The sequence below is a fragment of the Berghia stephanieae genome, chromosome 2 (assembly GCF_034508935.2).
Source record: "Berghia stephanieae isolate SIO BIC M18660-M18661 chromosome 2, UCSD_Bste_1.3, whole genome shotgun sequence".
In the NCBI taxonomy this organism is placed as follows: Eukaryota; Metazoa; Mollusca; class Gastropoda; order Nudibranchia; family Aeolidiidae; genus Berghia; species Berghia stephanieae.
In genome coordinates, this window is record NC_088361.1 from 37,808,471 (window position 1) to 37,828,470 (window position 20,000).

A 20,000-nucleotide genomic window follows, 5' to 3' on the forward strand; every position below is an offset into this window, starting at 1 on the left:
CCTTGGAGAAGGCTCTTTATCTAAATTCTCTCATCGTACGCAGGTGTAAGATGAGTACCTGGCCGTTAACAGCGTTGTCTCTCGCCGAAAAAAATGTAATATTATCGCAAAACAGGCGTCATGACTTGTCGTACATGTTAAGTTTGGCCAGGGATCCCTTAAAAAGCGCTTTGAGCACGTTTAGTGGATATTGCGCTATATACAAGCTCATTTTTTAAAAAAGCTCAACAGCTCAATTAAGAAAAAAAAGAAATAATATCAAACGTTTCACGTAAAAAGTTGTTGCTGTATTTTTCATTTTTGTGATAACAAGTAGACTAGCTATAAGATATGATTATTTGACTCAAAAGTAAATCAACTTAATTGATTTAGCGTCGCTAAAATGTACTAAAAGGTTTGTATAACATCCATCCGCAAAGTCCCAGGTTTGAGAATTATTTTCCAAGATAGGGATCATCTAAATCAATCGATATTAATTTGAAGGATGCTTTTACCGGCTAAATTTTGAATACATTTTTTTTTTATGAAATGTTTGTAACTGGAAAAAAATAAGCATTTTGTTTTTCAAGTGATAACGAATTCCGGACACGTAAAATTATCTCGTGATGGATTGCGACACGCATTTTGACCGGTCTCCCATAAGGTGACCATGTTTAAATGCCATCATGGTGTAAAGGAACAACAGCCTGGCTACATTACAAATCCCCTGGACGCGTGAGGTTTTCCATGGCAAGAAAATTGCATCTCGCGCGTAAATCAATAGTAGCAGTAGTAGCAGCAATGCTGGAGTCAACAATAAAATTTTCGGTTCGTAAGACCCAACGTGTAGAATAAATAAAGGTGACGTCACTCAGCTCTTTGTTATTGTTTTTAGACCGCAAGTTAGTAATATATTCTCAATAAATTCTTTCAGACTATAAAGGTTTAAGGTTACACATAGGTTTGTATGTTGGTAAGATTGATTTGTCGGGTGGGGGCAGAATTGGTGAGTATTATACGTAAATGCATGCCGTCAATATGGCCAACATTCATCCTGCACTAAACAAATGAGATTTTCACCTTAATCATTAGTATACCGGCTTTTACATTCGCAATGTTAATGATCGTCTATAATTCTTTGCCCGATCTTTTCTCTCTTTTGGATCTCAATTTTTAATAAGGTGGAGGTCGTTTAATCAAAATTACTATTTGTACATCTTCTGCTCAGATCTTATCAGTGGAGTTAGGAAAAGGATTGTATAGTCTGATGTCACGTCCGCCCAGCAACAAGCAGCTTGGTTCTAAACAAAGAAAATCGGTACCTTTTATTCTTCATGTTGACTAGAACTTTTTCACATGTCATGTGATCAGAATGTATAAAAGTCAAAACATGATCAGATCTATGATTTTTTCTCCTCTGGATACATTTTTATGCTCGTCGGAGAAGTATTTCATTGGGCGTCCGCCATTGTTCCGATAGTTTAGAACCAGTTACTAAGTTACTAAGAAAATTTCGGAGAAATACGAATTTTTGGGTCCTAATTGACAATTGCATAAAGATCATTAATTCAATAAATTTCTTGAAAACGAAGTTTTAATTGGAAGATCTAATATATATATATATATATATATATATATATATATATATATATATATATATATATATATATATATATATATATATATATATAATGAGTTTAAAGCATTACTTTAATGTATTTAAACACAAATTTGTAACTTTTGAAAGTAGTTATAATGTCTACTATATTATCACTCCTGGAAACTACGAATCTTTCCAATTTCAAGTTGGAGGTCTGCATGGATAATTCAGTTCATTTGAGAAGACTAGAGCAAAGAATATTGAAGACAAGACGACTAAGATGAAGGCTGGCATTCATTTAAGCCATAAACACGTCATGGAAGCGTGTGTGCCTCAAAATTTGGATAGATATAAGAATGCAACTGAAATTATATACTTTTTCACAAAATCCTATATATGACTATACAGTACAACAATATTATATTATCTTACACAATTCTATTTATTGTTCTCTGCTCAAAGCGCTCAGTGGGTCAGAGTCTATTGTCCACTGAATTATTGTTTTTTTAAGTGAACGTTGTCAGACCAAACTGAAAAAAATGTGTCTTGTCACGGGACGGCAACATCGTTTATGGAATGAAAACAGAAATGGAAAAAAAGAAGTCGAAAGAAGAAGTTCGGTGTGAATCTTATCACCACACGTTCGGTAGTCCTGAGAATAACCTTATCTTTTAACCCCATTCAACCCATCTATAACGCTGTTGACTTCCACACTCTAGCTAAACGAATTACAGTCCAAGCTGAATACACGCAACGTGTTGAAAAGCGTTAACAGGTTTGACGTAGAATGGCAAATATGCCATATTCAGAAGGGGGGAAAAACACGCGTTTATATTTTTGGTTTAAAAAGCTTGTCCTTCAAATATGGATCGATTTAAATGATCCTCATCTTGGGAAAACTCTCAAACGGTGGAATTCGCGAAGTTCCAGGTTTGAGAGTTTTTGCCAAGATAAATATCATTTTCATCGATCGATATTTCTAGGACAAGTCGTTTCTCATCAGAATCTTAAATATATTATGTGCTTTTTCAAATTGCGACAGAAAACTCCTCTCAATTTGGCCAGAAAACTGATAGGGAGATTAATAAAACCTTTAAATACTTGTGAGGTAACAGTTTTAAGACATTTCAACAAGTTTGGGGTGGAGAAAAAGAATCACCAATATTATATCAAGTAAACGTCCTCAAAAATAGCAAAAAGAAAAGCGTTGTTGTATTGTTTGGCAGAGTTATGAACACATCTGCCGTTCTTTTAAAAAAATTCAAAGCTCGTCTTTCAAATGTCGATCGATTAAAATGACCCTCATATTGTCAAGAACTACTAAAATTTGGGACTTCCAGATTGATAATTGAAGGACGAATTTTCTGGTCAAAATTTTTTTAATGTGTTTTTATCATAGTATGACAGGAATTTAGAGCTTGGGTAGCATTATATTACGTCTAAAACAAAAATCTAATAATAAAAGCAGTACCCTCCTAGTGCGGTACATTACTCTTTGTCATAAAAACCATAATAATAGCATGTTAAAATAGGGTATCTTAAAATTTATATTAAATATCATTGAGAGTCAACATCTCTATCACTACTATTTTTTAATATTTTGTTATTGTTCAGTAGGCTACATGCGTTGCGATGTTATGTCACAAGTTGTGCCAATTACCTTGCTTTTATATAAAAAATTATTCTTGTTTCAAAGTTACGAGTGGTGTTCAAAAAAGCTTTAAAAGTCGTGGAAGAAAATGATACTACCTTTTCCCAAATATATGTTGTACATTTACATCTTTCTGGATTCAGTGTATTTGTAGTATCCATCATAAATAGTCGAATTCTGTTATTGACTCACTAAGTTCAATAATCTAATGCAATACGTAAAAATAAATTTGTCACGTGTCAATTAAATGGAAAGTTTTAATAGCTCAGTTGGTTAAGCGCTCGCTTCACACGCAAAGTGACCAGGATCGATCTAACCGTCTTGTCCAACGTGCAGTGTATGGATAGATGGGTCTTTTAGATCTAACGGAAAGTTTTAGAGGTTGATAACTTGAAAAAGTTATTAGTACAGAAATGCATAAAAGAATTTGTGTTTTAATTTTGATAATTTTTGGACGAGTTTTTTCTTTTGTAAATCCATGATTTTAGTCATTTGTTTCTACAACCAAAGTTGAAAGTCATTCCAATATTAGATGGACTTGATTGTGACATCGGTGATATACTGTAAATCTACTTGTAATTAAACTAGCAAAAACCTATCGAACTATAAATGATTCACCATTATCTAGTTGGACCGTAGTATCCCTCAGGGGAGTAATCAGTAACTCTTTTCTACCACTTAACCGTACAAGTACAAAACCCATTTATCGTTTTGGCAGGAAAACTACAACATCATAATACATCAATATATTGAAGGGCCAACAACGTGTCCAAAAAATTCCTGAGACTCCTATAGATTTGTATCAGATTTAACCAGTTAACTGCCGTGCTCTGGAAAAATTGGAAATAAAATAATTTGGCCACAACATTCGTCCTTCAAATATCGATCAATTTAATTGACTCCCATCTTGACAAAAGTCTCAAACGAGTTTTCTGCCCAAATATTTAAATACGAGTTTTTCTAAAGTACGGCAGTTAACTTTTTGACAAGCTTGGGCTCATTTTGATGAATTGACAGAACAAGAAGTAAAAGCTTCCTTTCCAAAACCAAAAAGTGGGTTGGCGTGAGTACGACCAAAATACAAAGTGTACCAACACTTACTGAAAGAGTTAATGAGATTATATTTCCATTGATGGACTGTTTCACAACCTTGGAACGATCATGATTTTTACTATGAACTCTTCAGAGAAAGGGGATTATGCCATGAGCATCTGGTTGAGCGCTGTGTTGTAATGAGGCTCCAGGATGGGTTTCCAACTTAACACAAATGCACCACTTCATCAGTGGGGACTTTCCGCCTGTCCAACATATATCCGATGTGGACAAGACCCCGAAACCGCAGAGCATCTAGTTGAACGGTGTGTTGTGACGAAGCTTCCGGGTGGGTTCGCGACCAGGCACGAGTGCGGTACGGACTTTGCTGATTGGGTCGATCGTCATAACATAATAGTGTGAGCACCATTAGAAGCCGCTGCCGTCTGGATGGGCCATCATAATATAGTCGTGTGAGACGAGAGACCATTAGAAGCTGCTGATGCCAGATGAGGAGAAAACAATAATTGCTTTCATACGAGATTGTGAGACAGTTGTCCAAGAATGTGAAAGGTCCAACGTTACATTTAGGTCAAAGAGTAAGCAATGGTATTTTTTATAGTGAACCGCCTGTCTTTTGTATAATATTACATTTGCGCAAGAGTTATACAACAAAATTTCTATGATGTATTATTTTTAGATGTGAAGTTTATAAATTTCTATCGAAAGAGTATACGGTTACACAATTGTTTTTAACCTAAACCACCACTTCAACGTACTCTCTGAATCAAGCAGGCTTTGGCCATTTTAGATTAAAAAACCACTTAGAATTTCTTATTCATTATTTTACTTTTGGACTATTTTAATTCTTTACGTTATTGTTTATCATCTTATCAAAGCATGTTCTTCATAATCATCATCATCATTATCATCATCATCATCATCATCATCATCATCATCATCATCATCATCATTATCACCATCAATATTGGCACCATCACCATCATCAATTTTATCATTTTAACTGCCATCATAATCACAATATCTTCTCGATCATTATTTCTTTCTTTGTCTTTGCCTATCTTTGTCTTGAGAGCTTGACGACAGTCTCCTATGTAACGAGACATACTGGTTGTAGTAAAATTAGGAAGATTAGACCCATCATTTTTATTTCAGTCATTTGTGAAGTCTTTATCCATTGTAGGGCCATTTTATTGAGGATAGTTTTGTAACCAATTACTGGATTCTGAATTCTCTCAAAATATTCTGAAGATAATTATTGAATGTTTGGTTAATTTGTTTGATATTGACGACTCTTGATCATTAACTCTACAGACATTACCACAATTGTGTTTACAAATACATCATAAACGTCAGTAAACTAACTTTTTAAAGCTCTTTCTTCTCACAAACTTAAACATTCTAATGAGAATCAAACAACTGACTACATTGTAGAATCACAGCGAAGAATTCTTGATATGTTTATCAAAAATACAGAAACATAAAACTAACCAGTCAGCCGATTGATTTGTGTCTTTCAATTGAGAAAGAATTTGTCACTCAAAATTGACAAGATTTCAAATTCGAGACTGGATTGAAATTCTCAACACAAACAAGACAGCTGTCACACGGGAAACAATTTAAACCAGAGCAAACGTCAATTTTGGGGAAACTACTTTAGTATAGTGTCCTGACTTTTGTGTTAAGGCATTTTAAAAATAAGAACCGGATACTTCATTAGGTGAGAAACCGTTAATTCGCCGGGGGTCTGAAATCTTGACGGAAATTAAAGCTTGGAGCGTTATTCATAATCCTTGGCTAATTATTTATTTGTCTCCGATGGAAACTTCCCTGGTAGCCCTTTCACTTCATCGTTTCGCAATTTAGGACTAAGGATGAGGTTGGTTGGGGACTAGTTCCCATTGGCGAAATATGTTATTGTTATCTGTGGTTATCTAATCTTGTTGAGTTTTCTTCTGTTATTGCTTTTTATATTTATTGATTAAAACATATCAGCTCTTACACAGGAAAATTTCGGTTTATTGTTCAATCTTTCCAAAAGCTATACTCGTCGTGGTATTAAGTCCTGATTTGCTTTTAAATAATCGATCCACGTTTTAGAATAAGTTCATAAATTTAATTCAGGTTATTTCATAATGTTCTGAGAGGTATAGAATTAGAATGTCGGGATTTATTAATTTTGAGAGTTATATCTAGTTGTGAACAATGAACAATGGATTGTAAATGTTTATGTTTGTTTACACTAAAATTATTATCCTTCTATAATTAATAGTCATGTGATGCGCAATGTGCGATACGCGGTGCATAAAGTACTGCCGTAACTCCTTAGTGTAGCAAATGCATGCATCCACTTCGGCGCTTATTATACACTATCATTTTAGAAAAAGACAATGCTGTTTTACAATACAGACCTTCATAATTTACTGTTTAAAAAACAATTTATAGAAAGAAATCGTTAGATCGTCTTAATCACAATTTGAACCCGACTTGATGTCAATGTTAACCGACGTGTAGTCTATAAGGCCACATATACAAAGTAATGATGTTTTCAGAAAGGTCTTAAACAGTTTTTCCTGTTTGCATTGACATTTTGACAATGTCAATAAGTGCAGTTGACACTCTGACACCATCATAGTAATAGTTCCAGTAAGACTCTTTAGACATTTTCTTTACATTCTTTTTACATTCATCTTGTCACAAAGTAAATATTGAACGTATTGAGGGAGATGAGAATGGTGGGGTTGCAATAGTTTTTGTTAGGAAGACGGCGGAAATCCGACTGAATTTGTTAGCACAGACAATTACATAGATAGGAAGGCCGTGCCTCTAGGGTACTGACTTTGCCTTTTTTTTGTCATGCGGTAGTTAATTTGAATTACTAGAGAGTTCTTGGGAGAAATCATCATTCTTGCGGACAGGAAAGTTCAGGTTATTGTTTTGTTTTTGTCTTTTATATGATTTACGATTCATTTTCTCATTTACCAATAGCTTGCTTGTTAATCATTTTTAGACCTCTGTTCAGCCAGTAGTGATTGGGTCTGTTAGAGCTGGTGTCCTATCCAAAGAGTAGCAAGCAGTTGCTTTTGTCCGTTCCATGTTATAAAAACCGAGAAAAATGCCGGCTCCATGGGCCTAATGACTCATTAGGACTAAAAGAAGTTAACGTAAAAAAAAGAAACAAAGCATGCTCGTTAATCTTTTCGTCGGGCTCAGTTTGAAACAACTTAGTCTTTTAAGCTGCCGAACTCCTTAAACATGTATAGTCATCGTATCTGAGTGCCAATGTCAGTCCGCGATACTACCAGTAAAATTCTCTTAATTTCCTTGAATAATTACTTGCTAATGATAAAAGGATAAATCTAGATTAAAGTCAAGAGAGTACCCGTCTCGTAAGCAAAGAGACCAGTATCGATCCCGGGTGTAGTCGAGTTTTATCTCCCTCCGGCCGCCTTACCCAAAGGCAGCATTATATTTGTTATTGTTTGTTTTGCAGTAAATGAACTTGAATGAGCTCCGATTTAATGAACTCTATTGCTCTGAAGTACATTTAGAATAAATGACCAATAGCTACACAATCTATCTCTTCCATTATCGATTTGGCATTTTAAAATTATTTAAGTCGTGGACAAAATAAAATGACATTTTGAGCACTTTGCTATATTATGTGTTTTGCATAAGCCAAGTAGAACTAAATATTACCATTTCATTCAGTAAAAATTGCAGTTTGATGGATGTGTTATGTACGTTTGTGCAAAACCTTCAGTACAACAACTATATTCTACGACTGACGAAGCTGTCTGTTTATCTCGGATGTCTATATTTCGGATTTACATCCTTTTTTTATTTATTTAATTCTTTTTGTTTTGCTTTATATGTTTATATTTTTGTTTGTTTGTCCTTTTTTGTTTTGTTTTTATTTTGTTTGTTTTTGTTTAATTTTTACCATTACTTTGTTTAGATATTAAAATAAATTAATTGTCTTCTCTGTAATTGTATGCTCTTGCATTGCTTTGATGTGTTGCTTTGTTTTGCTTTTTTTTCGTTTTATTTTGGTTTGTTTCTTTATTTGTTTGGGCTTTTGTTTTGGAGGGGGAGAGGGAGGAGATAAGGGAGTTACTTTGTCGAATCCTTTATAAAACGTGTGTAGTTTGTAGATTTTTGTTTTGTTTTGTATGTTAGATAACTTTTGTATGTTATTGTTGTTTTTGTCGTTCTTGGTAGTTTTCTTGGTAGTTATTATTGTTGTTGTTGTTGTTGTTGTTGCTGTTGTTTCATTTTCTTCCTGATTCCTTTCTGTGTACATCAATTTACTCTAATGTGACCTCCTTTCGCAAATGCTGCTCTTTGTATGTGTATGGCATCGCCGATACTTTTGTGATTTAATAAGATATGAAATTGAATATCAGGAACGGAAATATCCTTCATACTTCCAATTACCTATTTGAGTTTTCTGTCAAGATTTCATTCCCGTTCGTCTCAACACCATTATCACTACGAGATTTGAAGCAGGTCCATCTTTGTACGTCTTGTTCCCTATCAAATCATATTTAAAACGTGAGCGTTTATACAGCACAAAGTCCATGAAATGCGCTCAATGTGTTATACAAGTGATCCTAATATAAAATGTACGAATAGTTACGTAATCACACTGTTCATTTATACATTTTATAGACAGACTGGGACTTCCAGGCTTGAAAGTTTTTTGACAAGATGGGGGTCATTTTAATCGATCGATTTTTGAAGGACGAGTTTTCTGGCCAAAATTTTAAATAATTTTTTTTTCAGTGTGCGGCAGAATGGGATGTTTGTTTTGTCTGATTATGGAATATTTTACTTTATCTGTATACCTACCCCATCTCAATCACCTTCTACCCCTTACTTTAACACAAAATGTTTGTTTTTACACTGTAGCTAATAATAACGTCGGTGAAAGGGAGGAATGACCGTCTGGTATTTAGATGTTTCCAGTGCAGATATAACGATAAGCACATCGGTTACATCGTACCATTACAGTCCGTAAAACAGTGGTAATGAGGCTTTTGTGTGCTAATGATCCTTATCTCACATTCCTGTAGTCTTCTCCTCCCAAAAGAATAGCTTGTGGAATGATTTATAAAGTTCACATAAATATTTGACGTTAATTGTAAAACGTTTGATATAACGATTATGTGACAATCGACATGTAAGCAAGATAGGTCTGTCTAGTTTTTGTTGTGTGTTGTGTGTGTGTGTGTGTGTGTGTGTGTGTGTGTGTGTGTGCTTGTGTGTGCGAATGAGTATGTTTCAGCCAAAGTAATTTGTAATTTAAGCGCTTAGAGTCTGGTGTCTCGGAGTTATAGCCCTATATAAGTTTTCAGCATTATTTTATTATTATTATGTAGATAATATCATTTAAATATTTTTAAAAAGAAAGGCTAGAAAAGGAGATTTTTGTACCCTTGCGTTTTCGTCCCCAAGCTTTCAAGATTCAAGTCGCTTAAACCAGGTAACTGCCGTACTCTTGATAAACATGTATTTACAAATTTGGCCAGAAAACTCGTCCTTCAAATATAGATCGATTTAAATTACCCTCGTCTTGACAAAGACGCTCAAACCTGGGACTTCACTCAATAAAACAAAATTTTAAATACGTGTTTTTTTTTTTTCAGAGTAATACAGAATAATAACATGATTCTTCTTTTATTGCCTATGTCCCTTTTATGATTTGTTTAAGTTTTTTTTTTCTGATTTCGTTTTTTTTAAATTATTATTATTATTATTATTATTATTATTATTATTATTATTATTATTATTATTATTATTATTATTATTATTATTATTATTATTATTGTTATTATTATTATTATTATTATTATTATTATTATTATTATTATTATTATTATTATTATTATTATTATTATTATTTATGAACTGTTATTATGTTCTTTGGCTGTTTGATGTTTATTTTGTCCCTATTTTCTTATTCCTATAATATTTCTATGTTTATCAATTTTTGTTGTCAGTGGCTGCAGTTATGCTGTTTTAGGGATGGAAGAGGAAGGATTGAATAGAGAACGTATTTGCCTCAACGAGCTTTCTTTCTGCACTTATTTCCGTATTTTTAACCATTTTTTTTTTTTTTTTGCTTATTGCCAATCAAATTCTTTGGCACTCGCTCTTGTTTCGAGAGACCGTTTTTTTTTCTGTTTGCTTCACGAATGCCTCTATACAATAGCTGAAGATGGAAGGCGTTCTGCCTGAAACTCACAAAACACTTTGTTTGATTTTTAATTTGGCCAAAATGTTTTTCTTCAAATGTTGCTGAAAGAAGATGATCTTCAACTTGTTTAACATTCTTAAAACCACGAGTTCAAATCACTCTATGATTTTGGTCACCGTGAGTTAAATGTTTAGACCTTTCACATTCTAAGGAGTGGATTTTATTTTAATTACTGACTATCTTTAGTAACAGAAAAAGCAGCTACTTTTACATCAATAAATATAGGTAGCAATGTAGCTGAAATGGACATAATATAGAGAAGTTGGAAATTATTGCTCTTGCTGGCTGCAATTCAGTAAATGGAAACCACCAAAATTCATTCAGAGCACCGCGAAATAAACCAGAAAAGTGAATGGATTAGGCACCCATGGTGATAATAACAAGACACGAAGTGAGTGGAGAAGTGCCAGAAAACAATAGAGAATGAAAACTTAAGCGGTACTGGACAGACGACCTCAGGATCCGACAGATATGTCTCTTCCGCCTGGCCACGAGAGGAACGCTCTACAATCGACTCAATCCAACACTCCAAATAATGGCTTATCAAGCGTATTATCTATCTTGGATCCCTCTCGCAACTTTTTGAGGTCATGCGGTCAATACACAAAAGTCATGAAAATTTTTTGGCGAGCTCATTGAAGAAGCAACGATATTTCGTCGATTTTCTGTCAGCCGCTTAAATCGTTTGCTCAGTGCCTTTGTGAGAAAACCACGCACCTTGGCAACCTCGCTAAATGTTACTTAATGGGTGTGATTCCTTCATGGTTTTGGATTTATTAAATGAGTTAACGAGACATTCAACACCACGAGCTTGCGAGTGAGTATTAATGCGCGTTAAAAAATAGAGCGTATTTAATTAATCCATGAAAAAAATTCTCTATTCTATCGTTCAAAGTAAGATTCTTAAATATATTTCGTAACCAATAAATTGGAAAAGGCACTAGCTAGTTCTATTTTGAAATGCATTGAAGTTGTCTATTAGTGATAATTTTAGAAAATATATGATTCATCCTCAAGACAGTCATATCACTTGGTAAATCCCTATTGTTTACATTGGATTGTATTCATGCCCACCGAAAATTATTTCAAAAGGCCAATTAGCAAATACCATTTTTATTCAAAACAGTATTCAACGATTATGTTTTACTGATAGGGTTTTCCAGGATTAGGGGTAGAAATTTTTCATTTTTACAATGACTTTAAGGTTGCACAAAAATGTAGAATGAATGAAATTAACGTCACTCAGCTCTTAGTTAATGTTTATAGAAGTTCGTATAACAGACTATAACTTTAAAGGTCACACAGAGTTTTGCGGTTGGCATAATTGATCTAGCTGCGGCAGAACAGTTGACTATTTTACCCAAGAGTATAGCATCAATATTTTGACGCGATAAATCTACCGCTGTTTTGTGCTTACATTGGCACAGTTTAAGGAACAAGCACTGCCAATTGTTACCTCCCATTACATGATTTCTAGCTGTATTCGATATTGCCATAGGGAAGTGGTCAACATTCACGGTTTGTTGTTTTCCTTATGAAATTGGAAAAGACTCCAGCATCAAGGAAATCATGCATGCATTAGTCGTTTTCCATTGATGCGGATCTAATCTACTCAGTCCGGAAACAATTCGACTTCCATAATCATAATATATTGACATGGGCTAGAGAAGCTATATTATTGTCATACTCTGAATAAACACGTTTATAAAATTTTGGCCAGAAAACTCGACCTTCCTAATTTGATCCATTAAATTGACCCTCATTTTGGATCTTTAAAAACTCTTAAACCTCGGACTTGCGAAGTCCCAGGTTTGAGAGCATTTGCCAAGATGAGGGTCGTTATAATCGATTGATATTTGAAGGATGAGTATTCTGGCCAAAATTTTAAATAAAAGTTTTTTTCTTCTCAGAGCGCGCAGTATAGCCCAATAACCAAATTAAAAGTTTCCAAAGAAAGCATTCTCTCTCTCTCTCTCTCTCTCTCTCTCTCTCTCTCTCTCTCTCTCTCTCTCTCTCTCTCACACACACACACACACACACACACATACACATACACACATATACACACAGACACGAGCGAGCGCGCTTACATACATACACACACGCACACATACAAACATTGTCTTTTAATCCATATCTTTCTTTCTTCGTCCTCTTTTTATCTTCTCTAGTCTCGTTTGCCTCTAGTCATAATTCACATTTCCAACTCATAAAAGATTGATAGGTTTTACTCTATTCAAATGCTGCTTTGATTTAATTTAAGTACGAGATATATTTTATGAGAAATTTATTTTATAATGAGATTATTTCAGGTCATCATCCATCAAACGATACTTAATATATAGCCTCGTTAAGGCCATCTCCAAAACAAGTGTGAGTCAAGCATTATTGATTGACTGTGAATAATCAACCATTTAACTGCCCTACTCTGGAAAAACACGTATTTTAAAATTTGGCCAGAAAACTGGTAATTCAAAAATCGATCAATTTAAAATAACAACAACAAAAAACAAAAATCTTGAACTTTTATATAGAGCAATATCCACTAAATGTGCTCAAAATGCTTTACAAAGGGCCCCTGACCAACAGTAACACGTAACAAGTAGAACAAGATATGACGCCTGTTAGGCGATATTACAATTTTTTCCGACAGAGACAACACTGTTGACGGTTAGGTACTCATTTTACACCTGAGTACAGTGAGAGAATGTGAGAAGAGAGTCTTTTCCAAGGACACAACTATGCGCTGAGGGAGGCTTGAACCAAGGACCTTCCTGTCCTAAAGCGAGTGTCATACCAAAGACCACAAAGCCGCATCTTGGCAAAAAATCTTAACCTGGAACTTCAAGGAATACCTCGCGAAATTCCATTTTGAGAGCTTTTGCCGAGATGAGGGTCATTTAAATCAATAGATTTTTGAAAGACGAGTTTTTTGGTCAAATTTTAAATACGTTTTTTTCCTGAATAGGGCAGTTATTATGTTAAATAGCTATGGAATTCCACTATGATTTTAATGATTTTTAATGATGACAAACACAGATGACAAAAATAGCAAAATAAGACGAAAAATAACGATAATAGATATGACGGAATCGATTTGAAACTGTCAATATAGAAAGCTGGCAACTCATTGAAGATTGATGAGGGTGATATTTATCCGGAAGCACTTCTGGCTATATTGGAGTGTTGAGAAGTGGTGAAAAGTTTTGGACCGGTTTAAACACATCCTTGACTTCCGACTGTTAGATTTTAAGATATGACGTTGATGGAACTATCTAAGCATTCCATTAGTCAATGTTTTTAATGATACACTTCTTACTCGAGATTTAAGATTAATTTAAGGTTGTTTTTGCAACGGAATCAATTTCGAGGCGTTTGCAGATGTTAATACATTACCCACTTGTCTTTGATCCAAATACCAAGTGCCTATTGATTTTTTTTTCAATTAGAATGTTTCTTTTTTTATCTATGATAATTCAATTCAATTTCTGACGAAACTCAATGTCTTTTAAATTAACAAGTTTAATATACATTTTTTTTTTATCATTTCAAACGGTACATCTTATAGATAGTATGCGCTTGGCTAAGAAGCTCATAACATTGCCATCCTGAAGTATAACGTATCAACACACAAAACCATGTAACCATGAACGTTTTTAGTCAGTTTGATATAGTTTAGTGAGAATTACTTACAAACGCGGATGGCAAAAAACAATAACAAAGACCTGAGTGACGTCAAGTTCGAACTATCTATAGGAGAAGACAAATTCAAGCTTATCCGTATTCATTCGGAATTTTGCCACTCAGATTTCAAAAAGTTAATTTGTATTTGTACATTAATCAATATCGTTTTATTTTCAGCTCTGTGTCTTAAAATATCCCTTGGTAGAGAGCTAAATATATATGATTGATAAACCGTTGAAGATCTGCTTCGTGGAACGTTGGTCAATTTATGAAATACGTTTGACAGATTTGTATCTTGTAGTAACATGTCATTGATATTCAGGCAAGATTTGCAATTTATTATTATTATTATTATTATTATTATTATTATTATTATTATTATTATTATTATTATTATTATTATTATTATTATTATTATTATTATTATTATCATTTTTGTCGTGGTGGCGGTGGTTTTGTTCTTGTGGTCGTCGTTGTTACCACTGATGTGGTAGTCCTTAGTCATAGATCTTGTTAAAAATGGAAACGTTTTATTTTATTTTATTTAATGTAGAAAATTTATATTTCAGAACCATTGTTATAACTATTGAAAATATTTTATCCTCTGATTAATGCATTTGAACAGTTTTCTTCTTGCAGTAAGATAGATGTTACAAAAGATATTTAACACATATTTTCTTACACAGGGAGGATTTATTGGACAAGTGGAGGGAAAGAACGAATATAAGAATAGACAATAAAGAACAGTGGTGAGTGTATTTTGATTTTTTAAATATACACTATACTCAATTATTCTCATTATCAAGACAGCAATGTTATCATTGTCTATTTATTTGATCTTTCTGGATTTGTCTCTCGTTAAACATGTTTGTTAATTTGTATCTTCTTTTCATGAAACTTCCAACATTGAATCTCATCTCCCGTGATTCGCAAAATGTTGTTGATTGAAGAAAGTAGATTGAGAAAGTAAATGACCGTGGAGAAGTTGGATAAGTAAAAGGTTAAATTTAATGGACACATATAAAATGTTGTGGCTGTTCCATGTGTTTGTTTTATCAACAAATGGGATGATAATTTAAGGGGATGGGCGGGTCCTGAAGGCGAAATTCTAAAATGTAATAAGTAGCTGACTTTTAGTGGTAATTTTAGGTTATGTACATCCTAATTAGAGGAAAAAACATTGAAAACCTAAATTTCAGTTTTTGGTTACCATGGTAACGCCGCCATTTTGAAATTTGATACCCTATAATGAAGTAGTTTTCAAAATGCTAAGGCTTCGCCAAATGACAAGTTATTGACATGAAAATACGTACACAAGTAGTATTTGAGCCATTCTTTTGGGCTAAGCATCGGTTTTCTAATGTCTACAATAGTATTATTTTTATTGATTTTCAAAGTTCATCAATTTTGAAACATCAAAAATTGACCCATTTTTGGACTTTTGACCCACATTTACGCAAAATTTATAAAATAAATCTGAAATACAAATGCTCAGTTTTATGAAGCTAGTAATACTGTATGCACATGCGAAAAATCATGCAAAAATGTTTACAAATAAAGGAAGAGTAGCAAAATAAAGGTAGAAAAAGCACAAACAGAGAAAAACGCATTCAAAGTTTCAAGCACAGGAAACTCAGACAAGATCATGCATTCATGCGTCAAAATGACCCTGCTTGATGTGCAGGCCCTCCCTCTTCAGCCTCCTGTTCCTGCCTTGCCTTTTCTCGGCTTCACACACACACACACACACACACACACACACACACACACACGTACGTACGTATACACACACACACACGTACACACACACACACTCTCTCTCTCTATCTATTTATCTATCTATCTATCTATCTATCTATCTATCTATCTATCTATCTATCTATCTATCTGAGCTATGAGCGGCTATATGGTCTTGTGGTATGACAGTCGCTTTCGGATCGGAAGGTCCTGGTTTCGAGCCTGGTTAAGCGCATAGTTGAGTCCTTGGAAAAGACTATTTACTCCCGTTCTCTCACCGTATTCGGATGTAAAATGAGTACTTAGCCGTCAACAGTGCTGTCGCTGTCGGTCTTGTTCTACATTTTACGTGTTGCTGTCGGTCAGGGACCCTTTGTAAAGCGTTTTGAGCACAGTTAGTGGATTTTGCTCTCTCTCTCTCTCTCTCTCTCTCTCTCTCTCTCTCTCTCTCTCTCTCTCTCTCTCTCTCTCTCTCTCTCTGGTTCTCAAGTGCATAGCAAACCTCTCGCTCATTCGTTTACACCCAATACTCAGTCTTGCTCGACAGTAACTCCATTCATTCATTTAGAGACCTCAGCGCTTTTTCATTTTGCATCATGTTACGAAGGAGTGACAAATTCTATCTATAAAAATTCACAATAATATTACTGTTCCCATCTTGTTCGAGCTGCTGATTTTGCAAGTCGTACAATTCGAGTCTTTCTAGGCATACTTGTTGCGTACGTGTCGGTACTTTTCACAAAACAAAACTTTTATGTCCCCGGGAAGAAGAAAAATCACACACAGAATAACAATGTTTACATGCGACGCATGCGAAGGTGAGGTCAAAGTATGAACTTTGACTCGCCCGCTAACCACTCAGAAAGCAGTATCAGGTCATGTTATCATCGACTATTTTGAACAGCCAATGAGAACAGCGCTAGCAAGGCAAAGGTCACAACAATTACTCACGATTTTACTACAATCAGTCAACCCCTCACAATTGGGCCAGAGAAGGGGTTTTTGGAAAGGCTCTTGACTAAATATAGATAGACCGAAGACCTTGACAGTGGGCATTTCATATAGACCAAAATTAGACGAAACTATCGATACCAAACTTGCCTATTATTATCGATGTTTTATGCTCATATTGGCCTAATGTTTATATGGCTTTTTCGCTGTCAAGCCAGGCTGTAACGTTATATTTACTGACCCCCTTGGACTTCAAGAGGTCAGTTTGGACCTAAACTGACCCATCTGAGAGTCAACAAACACATTTTCATGTAGCAAAGGTTTCAAACTTTTCAAAAATAAAAAAATCTCAAAATCGATATTTTACTCGATTTTTGACAATCGAGGACCCGCCCATCCCCTTAAACAATCATATTATGTTACTTCACTTGTGCGATGTCATTAAGTTGAGCTTTTTCTATATTGTGCTCTAAAGCCAATAGAAATTCTTAACATTTGGACTGTACATGACGATTTAACCCTATCATTGCCAAGTACAGGAAAATCGTCACATTCGTTACGATACAATGAACATTTTTATTAATCAGAAAACGTTTGCACATCAAACATTATTGGAGTGTAAAACAGTCAAGTTTTCCTGAAAAAGGCCCGTAAGGAGAGAGTTAAGAAGCACTAGAAATTTTTTTTCGACAGAGACAAGGCTGTTACTGGCAAGAAATTTATTTCCCACCTGTTTGCGGTGAAAGAAAAAGAGTGGGGGCGCTTTTCCAAGATTACTAATCCGAAAGCGACTGCAGCACAGATTGATGTTGGGTGGTTTACTAACAAAAGCAATAATGGGATTTAATAGTCTGATGTCACGTCCTCCCAGCAACGAGCAGCTTGGTTCTAAACAAAGAAAATCGGTACTTTTTATTCTTCATGCTGGCTAGAAATTTTTCATATATCCTGTGATCAGAATGTATAAAAGTCAAAATATGATCAGATTTATAATGTTTTTGTCCACTGGATACACTTTTATGCTCGTCGGAGAAGTATTTCATAGTTCCAATAGTTTAGAACCAGTTACTAAGTTACTATGTGTCATTACGAGGGAAGTGACGTCAGGACTGTTGAACACTATTGTCCTACCGCTGTATCTGTGCAAAATCTCTTGAGAAATGATGTAGTCTTTTCACATGTAAGACAAGATCGATCGGTCGCAATCATTCTAAAATTTGTTCACGTTCTCCATACATTAATCGAAAGCTGGATACATTCATAATTATCCCATTCATACAATACCACAAAAGTTTGAAACAAATAAAACAGCAAAAGCAATAACTCAAATCGCAACCAATTATGATATTGTCTATACTGTTGCCTTGTGTGAAATGATGAAACACCATTTCAAAGCTTGTAAGACCCGATTTTACGACTTATTAGAAATAATTGGTGACAATAATTTCATATTTCTAAATTCTGGACATGCTTCGGAAAACAAGTGCATCCCTGTTTATAAATAAACGTGAGCTTTTATATAGTTCAATATACACTAAACGTGCCCAAAGCGCTTTACAAAGGGTTCCTGACCAACAGCAACACTTAACAAGTAGAACGAGACATGACTCATTTTAGGCGATATTACATTTTTTCTGACAGAGACAATGCTGTTAACGCCAAGTACTTATTTTACACCTGAGTACGGTGTGAGAATGTGAGTGAAGAGCCTTTTTCAGAACTCAACTATGCGCCGATCGAGGCTAGAAACCCAGGACCTTCCGATCCGAAAGCGAGTGCCATACCACTGGACTACATATCCGCACATATTACATTGTTGTGCATTATTATCACATCTAAAATAATATCATTTGGTAAACACCATGAAGTAGCGTTGACCCCCCAAACTTAATTTTGACAGAGAAATATGTGACCTATTATCTAAAAACGGTATTGCGTGGGATTGTTTTTAATGCTTGAAACTGAATGTATAGTAACAAAATTAAATACAAATTTTGGTTTAAGCTTTAATGTTTTATTGAGGACGAAATACTTTTTTTTTTACATTTTCCTGCGAAATTTTTTCTTTCGGCATCGGTAAATCAAAATGAGCCCTTGCTTGTTAACAATACTTAAACCCAATACTTCTTTAAATAGTAATAGTAATTGTGCAGCTATGTGGCCTTGTAGTATGACACTCGCTTTCGGATCGGAAGGTCCTGGGTTCGAGCCTCGCGCTCAGCGCATAGTTGAGTCCTTGGAAAAGGCTCTTTACTCACATTCTCTCACCGTACTCAGGTGTAAAATGAGTACCTGGCCGTTAAACAGCGTTGTCTTTGTCCCAAAAATTGTAATATCGCCTAACAGGCGTCATGTCCCGTCCTGCATGCTAAATGTTGCTGTCGACCAGGGACCCCTTGTAAAGCGTTTTGAGCACATTTAGTGGCTATTGCGCTATATTAAGCTCAATCAATTATATTAATAGGCATTAATTCCAGCTTCACCATTTTTTGTTTGTTGAAACGAACTGCATAGAGTAAGGATATTTCTATCATTTTAATATGGGTTTTAATATACGTCATGGAAAGAATTCCATTCGTCATATTGGTAAGAAATTAATCAAAACATTGAGTGTTGATATCTAAAACATCAAGAATAGATATGGCTGATAAACCGAAATAATAGAAAAACACTACGTTTATAGTTAGAAATCTATTTCATTACATCGAGAGTTTAATTTATAAATGCGCACGTAATGTGCTGACATATGCCGCCATTTTGAATGCGAAATTCGACAACACACATTCCAAATTTAAAGTAGTTCCGACCGTTGGATTAATCAATACGCCCAACATAGTATCGTATTCAGTGTTTTTGTCAAGACTCCAGACATGATGAGACCAAGGGCTCTCCAGAAAAGCTGAGCAAATGGGAAACGTATAATGAGTGGGAAGAGGATGAACGCCCTAGACGTTTAGTCATTATCGCCAGGATGAGTGGCATTAGAAAAGGAAAACATGTCTTCTTAATGCGTAATTAGGCCGAAAGGCGAGGGCGTTTTGATATTTAAATCTTTTTTTTTTCGCTTAAAATGAAGCTCGAAATAG

At 34.7% G+C, this 20,000-nt stretch overlaps 1 protein-coding gene across 2 annotated transcripts in view; it reads left to right on the forward strand.

Moving 5' to 3' along the window:
- LOC144964822 (octopamine receptor 1-like) overlaps nt 1-20,000 on the forward strand; it is a 120,256-nt gene that overhangs the window by 34,076 nt on the left and 66,180 nt on the right. For both annotated transcript variants that reach the window (XM_078899477.1, XM_078899478.1), the window contains exon 2: nt 14,913-14,975. The gene's annotated coding sequence lies outside the window, so the exon portion shown is untranslated. The remainder of the gene's footprint in view (nt 1-14,912; nt 14,976-20,000) is intronic.